The sequence below is a fragment of the Nannobrachium achirus genome (assembly GCF_963921795.1).
Source record: "Nannobrachium achirus genome assembly, chromosome: 23".
Lineage (NCBI taxonomy): Eukaryota > Metazoa > Chordata > Actinopteri > Myctophiformes > Myctophidae > Nannobrachium > Nannobrachium achirus.
In genome coordinates, this window is record NC_137830.1 from 33164439 (window position 1) to 33175216 (window position 10778).

The 10778-nt window shown below is 40.0% G+C and overlaps 1 protein-coding gene across 2 annotated transcripts in view; it reads left to right on the forward strand.

Moving 5' to 3' along the window:
- Positions 1 to 10778, forward strand: part of impdh1b (IMP (inosine 5'-monophosphate) dehydrogenase 1b) — a 56353-nt gene that overhangs the window by 8287 nt on the left and 37288 nt on the right. The gene's annotated exons all lie outside the window — the stretch shown is intronic.

The following is a 10778-nucleotide window of genomic DNA, read 5'->3' on the forward strand; positions in this document are numbered from 1 at the left end:
ATTATAACTTCATTCAGGTTCCGATTTGTCAGAGCATTTAGGTCCTAATTGATCAGAACTTCATTCAAGCTCGTTTAACCTTTTTCTCACTAACTACTCATAAGCATGCATACTCTTGATGGATGGCTCATCATGCATTTCTAGCTCTTATTTCTTTAGATTATTTTCTGTTTGTCTTGTCTTACTAAATAATAAACATGTCAGTATCAGTCAGTTTCGATACCAGTCATAGGTGATGATAGATTTGATCAGAGGCGTCACAAGGGGTAGGAAAGTGGGACTGAGTTACTGGGGCCCAAGGTGGAGGCTGGAGGGGCCCTAATAACGTTATCTATTGAAAAATAGCAGATATACAAGCTCACAGCGCAGCACCGAGTACCGCGCTGCGAGCTTGTAGATCTGCTATTTTTGAAAAGTTGTGAAAACTTGTGAAAATCTTTGAATAGAATTATGTATTTTTTAAGCGAACATTTCTAACTCAAATCTTGCTTCTGGGGGTCCCTGGAACTAAATATTTTGAGATCGCGGTCCGTGGCCAAATACATATCATCTTGGGGGTCCTTGACATAGGTTTCTTGCACACATTTTCACGATAAAAAAAAAAAATAGCAGATCTACAAGCTCACAGCGCGGCACTCGGTGCCGCGCTGTGAGCTTGTATATCTGCTATTTTTCAATAGTTAACATTCATGGGGGGCCGCAGTGAATCCTTGTACCCAGGGCCCAGAATTTGGTGTGACGCCCCTGGATTTTATCATCACTCCCCTGATAAGTGTGGCTTTTATTTTGATCTTCTGTTCTGAATGTAAATGGGTAATGGTGCATTTACTGTATAATATAGCGCCTTTATCCAAAGCGCTTTACAATATGCATCACATTCACGATGTAACGTCTTTGGTTTCGCTTAATCTCTGTGTACATTGTTGTACAAATAGCAAAAATAGCTGATGATTTGACACATCGAGGTTGAAGATCTGAGATTTTTGCAACATGAAAAAAAAAAAAAAAAGATTTGGTAGAAGAACTTTATAGAGTGAATTCTGTAGCTACCTGGGCACGATAGAAGGCCTAAAATCATCTTTATCTTGTATTCTGTTCTCCCTGAGCATAGCTTCTGTAACCAGTGGTATAACTAAGTACATTTACATGTACTGTACTTTTAAGTACACCTTTGAGGTAGTATTTCTGAACTTTTACTTCTACTCCACTACATCTCAGAGGCAAATATTGTACTTTTACTTCACTACAATTATTTGAAAACGTTAGTTACTAGTTACTTTGTAGATTTTGATTATTTCAAACATATATACCTATAACCTATATACATTTTGGCCATTTAAACATTGCAGATCTGCTGTTTTCAAAATATGTTTATTGTTATTTGAAAAATTGTGTAATGGGACATTCTGCATCTACTTTGGGTAGTTTAAGTTAATTCTTCTTTTTTTTTCTCTAACTTTTATCCCACGATTTTGTAACCCATTTTCACCCAGTGCCAATTGCGTATGTAATCCTGGGCTCTGCTCTCCCTCTGCCACGCCTGTGGAGACAACGGACTGACCTCATGCTTCCTTCTATGAGTAGTCCAAGTTGCTTCTTTTCACCTGATAGTGGGGATTTCCCTGGTTTGGACGTAGTGCGTGGAAGGAACACGTTAATCCAATCAGTTCCTTTCCCCTCCATCAGGCGGCCCGGCTGGCCAGGGGGAGGCAGTATAGAGACCAGGATTACTGCATGTTTTTGTGAGGGTATCTACCCTAGGAGACATGGGGAGAACATGCAAACTCACACAGAAAGGCCCTATCGCCAACCCCACGTTTAACTCAATTCTGATACCAACACTTTTACTCAAGTCAATTTTGAATTCCAGAGGGCGTATTCTTCCCGATTTCCCGATACTGTATATCGATACTTCAGGCTTTAGATACTTTTGGAGGAAAAAAAAAGAAAAATATACTTGTGCTAGTCAAGGGTTTGTGTGGTCTTCTCCTCCGAATGATTTTGCCTAAATTAAATAGACCTAGTATTGATTCAGCTTTTAAAGAAATATGCTATTAACCAAGTAAGCAGAAATGTTATTGAATATAATTGAAACAGAGTGACATGGTTTGTTTTTTGCTTTGAAAAAGGGCAGACAATATTGCCAATTGCCATACTGTCTGAATGGGGGAAAAAAATGTTCCATTAGAAATCCACAAATTGTCACTTTAGAAATGTGCAGATACCCTCTATACACAAACGTTACGTTGTTTGTTTACTGTTGAGTGAGAAAAAAAGGTTGCACATTAAGTTAATCATCTGGGGACCGCCCAAAATAATTTGGGGACCCCCCTGGGGGTCCCGACCCACAGGTTGAGAACCACTGTATTATGTTATTAAAGCACAGAAGCAACATATAGATGATCGACCGTGCTTGAACATACGTTACGGACGATTGCTTTTACAACCCAATGCTCGACATGGGAATAGCTTTATCCTGGAACAAAGCTTTATTTCTTCGATGTTCTCCTGACCGCAAATCTCAACTGTCACGGTTGTAAGATGCTTGAAATGCCTTGCCTTTCTCTCTCTCATTCTGTCCTTAAAACACATGGCTTAAGCTGCATTCACACTGCAGATATATAGTTGAACGTTTAGCTTGCTTGGTCAATGTTATCTCAATGGAAACCAGCTTTAAAGCTTGCAAAGCTTTGTCTTGTGTGTGTCCTGTATCTTTAAAGCTGGTTTCCATTGAGATAACATTGACCAAGCAAGCAAAACGTTCAACTATTTATCTGCAGTGTGAATGAGGCATTAGAGTTACATCCTGTTGGGGCATTGGGATCTCGTGTGTCCACATTCCAGCAGCACAAGTCACGTTCAATTTACCTTAACCTGTAGCTCGTGGATGCTGCTTTGAACGCCAAGGCTTTGTATTAAATGCTTCAGAAAACCCCTGCTGTCAACTAGAGCCCCGGGCCGATGCCAGATTTTTGTGGCGTAATCCTCTCAAGTATATGAAAAGAAAATGTAACTTTTAATTATACAATAAAATAAGCAATCAAGTAAATGTAGCTATTAAAATGAAGGTCTCTCAAATAAATCAACAGACGCAATGTGTCACATTGCAAGCTTGCTTATCTGCTATTTTTTAACATAAAAAAATGCAAAAAATCCGGACACATCTACTGTATGATTGCAAATACTCTTACTGTCAACCTGCAGCCTCAATGCTCACTGCCCTCAGGATCCTATTCATTCATATGTTCATGGCGCTTGGCGCATAGCGCTAACGTCGCGGCAGCGCAATCTTGATTTACTACGGGTCTCGCATGAATTAGAATCAAGGGGGGAGGGAACCTTATCATTCAAGCCAAGGCACCTTCCAGTGGTCACTTGAGGGAGGACAGACGAACCATTGATTAACGCCTGGTCGTCGTGCAGTCCGCCTCACTCACGCCTTCCCCTTACTCTCCCGTCCTTAAATTTGCTAATTGAATATGAAACGTTAATGGTGACTTTGAGCCATGTGTGATTGAAGGAACGTCTCTGGGGGCTGTTAATGAAGTGCATCGTGGTCAAAGTGGAGGCTGTGTGTGCACATGACTGTCCTGAGACACACGGTCATGTGTTTGGGGGGGAGGGGAGGGGAGGGGAGAGTGGTGGACTGACGGTGATCCTTTGGTGGGCCAAGATGAGACCAGTCCTGCACACCTTGATTTCATCTCTTTGTCGGCTGGAAACCATGTTCGTTGTCTAAAACCCACTGGTGGAAAAAAAGTACACTTCTAAAATGTTTAACTAAGTAAAATGTCTGTTGTGAGAAATGTACTTGAGTAAGAATACAAAAGTATCAAACTGCACTTAAAGTACCAAAAGTAGAAAATATACTCCTTGTGCAGAATGTCCCATTTCACAATTTTTCAAATATATAAAAAATATTTAGAAAATGGCAGATCTACATTGGCTATTTTCAACAGGCCGAAATAAATGTATATTGGGCTGAAGTGGTTATTAATGTATGTTTTGTAATAACAATCAGAATCTACAAAGTAACTAGTAACTCAAGTTTTCATCGCGACCGTAGATTGCAGTTTACTGTGAGAAACGGCACAGCTTGTCTGCGTCCGTCTGGACTTTTTTACCGTCTATGGGTTTGTTGCTCTGATGTCATGCTCTGATGTCACTGCGATGTCAGGGGAACCACTCTTAACAGTCCTTTTTTTGTTGATACGCCTGACACTGTGGTTCCCCTGACACATCACTGTGACATCACAGGTGACATCACAGTGATGTCATATACTCAGAGCAGGGATCTCCATATATGGGCATGAACAGGTGACATCACAGTGATATCAGATACTCAGAGCAGGGATCTCCATATATGGGCATAAAAGGGATTCTGTTAGGGATCTCCATATATGGGCATAAAAGGGATTCTGTTAGGGATCTCCATATATGGGCATAACAGGGATTGTATCCCAGATGATGCCCTGTTAGGAGAACCACACTAACAGAATCCATATATGGCCAAGACTGATGGCCAAGACCTTGCCCTTTAGGGCGATGTCGCTTTTCGCCCTTAGGCATCTTACTGGTATATACTGTAATTGTAGTGGAGTTAAAGGATAACATTTGCCTCTTGAGATGTGGTGGAGTAGAAATAAAAGCACAGACAATTGGAAATAATCCAGTTAAAAAAAACGGTAATTTAGTAAATGTAGAATTGAGTAAACTGCCAAAACCTTTACTTTACCTGTGTTCCAGTTGATCCAATGTTGTTACTATTTAGTCACGAGTTCTGGTTAATACTTTTCATTTGGTTAAATATTTATAAAACGCACAGACAGACAGGCTACAGTAAGCACGTTCAGCCTGGCTTCCCTCTTTTGGGCATGTCATCATAGGCGAAACATTTCAAAATCTCACGTGAGTGACGCGATGCACTGAACTTGTAGATGGCCTATTATCACGGCCACTTAAAGGTGATACACCATGAAATTTCACTTTTCCTATTTTAAAACCTTTTTTTGGGGTCCCACTAGCACCTTCTATCCTCACAAAGTCCCATTTCTGACCGTTGTGTCTTTCTCTGGTTTTTTGAAGGCGAAGGTTAAAAGTATCCCACGGGTTCTCAAAACAGGCTATCCAGATTTGCTGCCGATTGTGACGTCATCTGCCGATTGTGACGTCATCATAAAACGTCATTTTTTTTTTTCAAAAGGATTTTGGGGGGGGTGGGGTGGCGCAGTTCAGGCCAAAGGTGGTACTGCAGCTGAAATGCTCTGAGAGCCATTCAAAAATGAGAGGGGCTCTCTATTCAGGAGTGGTAATTTAGCCTCAAACCTTTTGAAAAACGTTTTTGGGACATAAACAATATGACATAAATACTTTTTAAATGCATGGTGTATCACCTTTAAATCACTTTTGGACTTGATTCTTGTTATTAATATCGTTATTATTATTGGAGCACAGAGCTGGTCTCCCTGAGTGTCTCTGTTCTTGAATTATCCTTGACAAAGAAGTTGCATCAGTGACTCGGCCTGCGTGTGTCGACGGGGAAGGACAGCCAGTAGTCCATGGGCCATACGAGATGTCGCTCTTGAAAGGTGCCAAGGGTTACTATGCATTTTTGAAAAGCTCTATATTTGTAGATTATATTTTGGTATGATAACCCTTTCTGAGACACCATAAAACTATGGTTTAATGATGAAAAGTGATGACATAGTTTTGAGCCATCACTTTTCACAGTTTTGTGGGGGCCGTTTTTAGCCAAGGGATGTTTTTCGTGCAAAACACATGCTTGCAATGGATTCAGAATCATGAAAAACCCTTAGTTTGACCCCCTCATATGCTACTTTTAGCAGATTAATTCTACAGTCAAGTTAATGGGACACAGACTTTAGCAGCTGATAACACCAATTTAGCTGTGTCTCAGAAAGGGAGAGAGCGACGCCTCGCATGGCCCATGGACTACAGTCCTGTAGAATACAACGTGTGATTGTGATTTGGGGTGGCACGGTGGCCACAGTGTTTAGCACTGTTGCCTCACAGCACTCCCCTGTGCTCTTTGGTGGAAGAAGTACTTAAGTAAAAGTATCAATACAGCAATATAGAAATACTGTTACAAGTAAAGTATTGTATTCAAAATTGACTTGAGTGTTAGCATCAATATAATCTGTATAACAATCTTTTGAAAATAGCCGATCTACAAGCTTGTACTGTAGATCGTCTATTTTCAAATGGCCGAAATAAATGTGCTGAAGTGGTTAATTTGTTTTGTAGTAATCAATTCTACAACGTAACTTGTAACTTACGTTCTCAAATAATTGTAGTGAAGTAAAAGTACTGAACATTGGAAATACTCCAGTAAAGTAAAAAATAAAGAAAGAAAATCCTCAAGTGTGCTTAAGTATGCTTAAGAATGTAACTGACTAAACTTGTTTTGAATATTTAATTTTATAAGGGGAAGAAAAGAGAAGAAAACGCTCTCTCACACTTATGCTAGTGTGCCAGTAATCATCCTCCCCTGTGCCCTAGGGTTGCCTATACTGGTATATACTTTATATTATGTCAGACAGAGAGAAGGGAGACTTATGAGACATGTACAGAATCGGGTTCAAACTCAGGTCGTTAATGACTCAAGGAGCATGTGACCCGTGCACTAATGGCTGATGACACCAAGCATCAAGTTTAAGTTCAAAAGCATGTGCAACAGATTCACTGCCATTCCCACTGCATGTGTACATTACTGGGGCTTGTGAACTCATTGCCGTCTCAAATGTAATTGATTGATCACCACAAAGACATTCACTTCACATTCCACAACCACTTAATACCTATACTTTGTTGTGCGGAGTTCCTAGAGGCAGGGTTCCCACGGTCATGAAATTCCTGTAAATATTTACAAATTCAAAAAACTGTATTCCAGGCTGTATTCCTGGAAAAGGTTGGAAACAATTTACATAGTTTTTGTCTTTATTATGTTCATACATGGCCCAAAACTATTCTAGCATTACGTGAAATCTGTCTGGCCAAATGTATACAGGACAAAACGTAGCAAAAAATAATATATCTACAAGCCAACAACATGGTGCATAGAGATGTATTGTTTGCCTGTAGATCTGTTCTTTTTGTCAAGTGACACCTTTGCTTGAGTCTGTCTAGGGGCATTGATGGCAAACATGTTTTAAAAACCTCATTGCACATTATTGCACCATTGCTATAGGCCTGGACATTGGGTAAAGTACTTTGGGTAAGTTTTGAAAATTCATTGTTAAAAATGTGTGGGAACACTGTCCTTTTCCCCCCTCTAAAGCAAATGTCTTAAAATAGCTCATCCTACAATCTCACAGTGTGACGTGTTGTGCATAGAATGTAACCTTTTCCACAAAAAATATGTTCACATGAAGCTTATAATGGTGGAAAAAGTATTCAAATTCACAAGTAAAATTATACTGCCAATGTAGAAATACTCTGGTACAAGTAAAAGTCTTGAATTAAAAATGTACAAAAGTATTGGTATCACTATCAAAATGTGCTTAAAGTATGTATATACAAATAAAAAAAAAAGTTTGAAAATAGCCAACCTACAAGCTCACAATGCGTCACATCGCAACGCATTGTGAGCTTGTTGATCTGCTATTTTCAAATGGTCGAGATGTATATAGGGTTGAAGTGGTTAATATGTGTTTTGTAATAATCAAAATCTTCTAAGTAACTAGTAACTAAAGTTTTCAAATGATTGTATTTGACTCTGAGATGCCTCTGAGATACCTCTGAGATGTAATGGAGTAGAAGTAAAAGTACTGCTAATTCTCTCTCTTTATTTTTTTTGAAGGGATAGGCAAGTAGAGCCCTCGTGCTCGCCAGTTGTTGGTACTGGTGAAGTGACACACCGCAATTCAGGGTGTATGTGTTACACGGTCACCTATTAAACGGAACTCTAGAAAATGTGCCTCTTTTTTAAAAGACGAATTGTAATTTGAGTCCAGAACGTGTTTGTGTGTGGGATGGAATGTTATACTGTACAGTCACAACCATGGATATTCAGTTATATGCCTTGAGCAGAAATGGCTTCATGTGTTCCACAGTAGGTTGCATACATAACACAAACATATAAGACTCTGGTAAGCAACAGGGCGGTTTGTGGGTCAGAATTGGCCCGGCAGCAATAAGATCTGTCCAAGTAAAGTAAAGTAAAAAAATACAATTTCTTGACGGTTCTGCATATTGTCAGTGGTGTAAAGTAACTAAGTACTCAAGTACTGTGCTTAAAGTAACATTTTGCTATTGTGTAATATGTGTAAATATATATATACATGTAGCCTATATGTTTTTATATCCAATTTTCAATATTTCTACATCTTCTCCACTACATCTGAGAGCAAATATTTTACTTCTAACTCCTTTACTTTACAACGCGTCTCAAAGTGATGCATTGTGAGCTTATACAATTGGGAACTTGCAAAATGGGACATTCTGCATGACAAGTACTATTACTTTTGGTACTCAAGTGGATTGCAGTGTTCATACCAACTATAAAATCAAACCCAATTTGAAGTGGATTGCAGTGTTCATACCAACTATAAAATCAAACCCAATTTGAAGTGGATTTGAGCAGTTCATTTCAGCCTGTGTGTGTGTACATGTACCAGTTCATTTCATTAAGCCAGGGGTTCCCAAACTGCCTTATACCACGACCCCCTCCTCTGCTAAAAAAAAATATACAATGGCGAACGATATTGTTATATAGTTATCGTGCCCGGCCAAACTGTAAATAGAGAATTAACCCACATGAACTATGCATGAATGCATAGTTCTCTTTCCATTCGTCTTGGAATGCTTTCTTTGTTTTCACTGTCATCTTTCCTCTTAACACATCGGGTGCCCACGTGGTGTCTACGCGTCAATCTCTTTGATCTTTACGAGTGCCCAACGACGCGTTTGACGCGTTGTACAGTAAACTATACTGTACTGTAGCTACTGCACTTGGCTACCGCGGTGATGATGAAACAACTCCATTTCCCAACATGCAGCGCGCAATTACGTCACCCGGACGTGCTGTGTGGCTCGTTGACTTCCTGTTTACCGGCTGCACAAAAGTGCTGTTTTCTCCGGATTCCCTTCCTTTTTTCATTTTTTTCTCAAAACGGCAGCCTCTTCTACATGCCGTAACACAAACACTGTGGCTTAGAAATGATAAAAAACGGTCCTGACTGAAAGAAAAGATTTTCGCGAAATAAACAGGACATACTCGGATTACATTTACTCGGATTACTTTTCTCGCCAGTACTCTCGCCGGTAGGTAAAATGACGCGTTGCCATGGGCACCAGCAAATTAGACGTCAGAGATCACGTGGGCATCCGATGTGTTAAAGGAGTAGTTCACCCCCAAAATGACTTTTTTCCCATTTGATTACTTACGAACTCGTTTCCTACAGAGGATCGCCCCAATGGTCAACTTCAACACACTGAAGACCATAGCTGGTGCAATAATCCAGCCCCTCTTTGACTATGGAGTCCACGTATGGTATCGTGACGCCCCACAAGCCCTAAAAACTAAACTCCAAACAGCCCAAAATAAACTAATTAGGGTCCTGCTTAACCTTCCCAATCAGACTCACCTCACCGCTACTCACCAGTTAAGAGTGGGGTGGCTCAGAGTAGATGACAGAGTACAGCAACTTGCAATGGGCCTGGTGTACAAGATACACTACACCACTATGATACCCAAGTACCTGTCAAAATACTTTAAAAACGTTAAGGATGTCCATAATTACAACACCAGAGGCAGTGCCACAGATCACGTTCAACCCAGAGTCAACTCAAAGAAAGGGTCGAACTCGTTCTTCTGCTACACCACAAAAATGTGGAATGCCTTACCGAAGGCCATAAAGGAGTGTGGATCACTAGCATCCTTTAAAATTGCCCTAAAAAACCACTTACAGGCAGCAGCCGTTCACAACTGGTAAAAACCTAGCCCAACCCTACCCTCCCTGCCCCTTCCTTGTATATACTGTACATACTGATTGTTTAGACTTACTGTTACCTGCCCCTTCCTTGTATATATTGTATATACTGTACTTACTGATTGTATAGACCTACTGTTTTCTTTTTTCTTTACATATCTACTGCATAGTACTGTGTTCTATTTGTCTGTCATTCAATGTTATATGAGATACTTTAATGGTTTCCTGTTGAAATAAGCTTAGTCTTTTCATGGATCTCCTTTTAGTAGACCTTGTACCAGTGAACTGTACCGTCATGAATCTGTACATTTTCCTATGCAAACTTCTAATAAAGCCTTCAATCAATCAATCAAAACGCCATGGAGACTTGAGTTCAATAATATTTTGGGGTTTTTTGTCGCATACCTAACACAAAAAAGTAAATTTACCCCTTTTGATTCCGGATGGTCCCCATCCGGAATCAATGGGGGTAAATTTATTGTAATCAAATTATTCGCAACAAATATTATTGAACTCAAGCCTCCATGGAGTGAGTAATCGATAGAAAAAAAGTCATTTTGGGGGTGAACTACTCCTTAAGACTAGCTGGATGACGATTTTCTTTCCGTCTTAAAAAAAAGGGAAAAAAAGGCCAATGTTCTGGTCTACCAGGCATCTAATGGCTTAGAAAAAAAATCACACCCAGTTAGAAGTGAGCGGTGCTATTTATCTGTTAAACGTCCCACGAACCTTGGACAATGTGACCCTGGGTGTTTAAACTGACACAGGACAAACGGACAAAGCCAGATGTAGGAGCTGTTGGCCTCTTACAGGAGCACCACTCAAAAA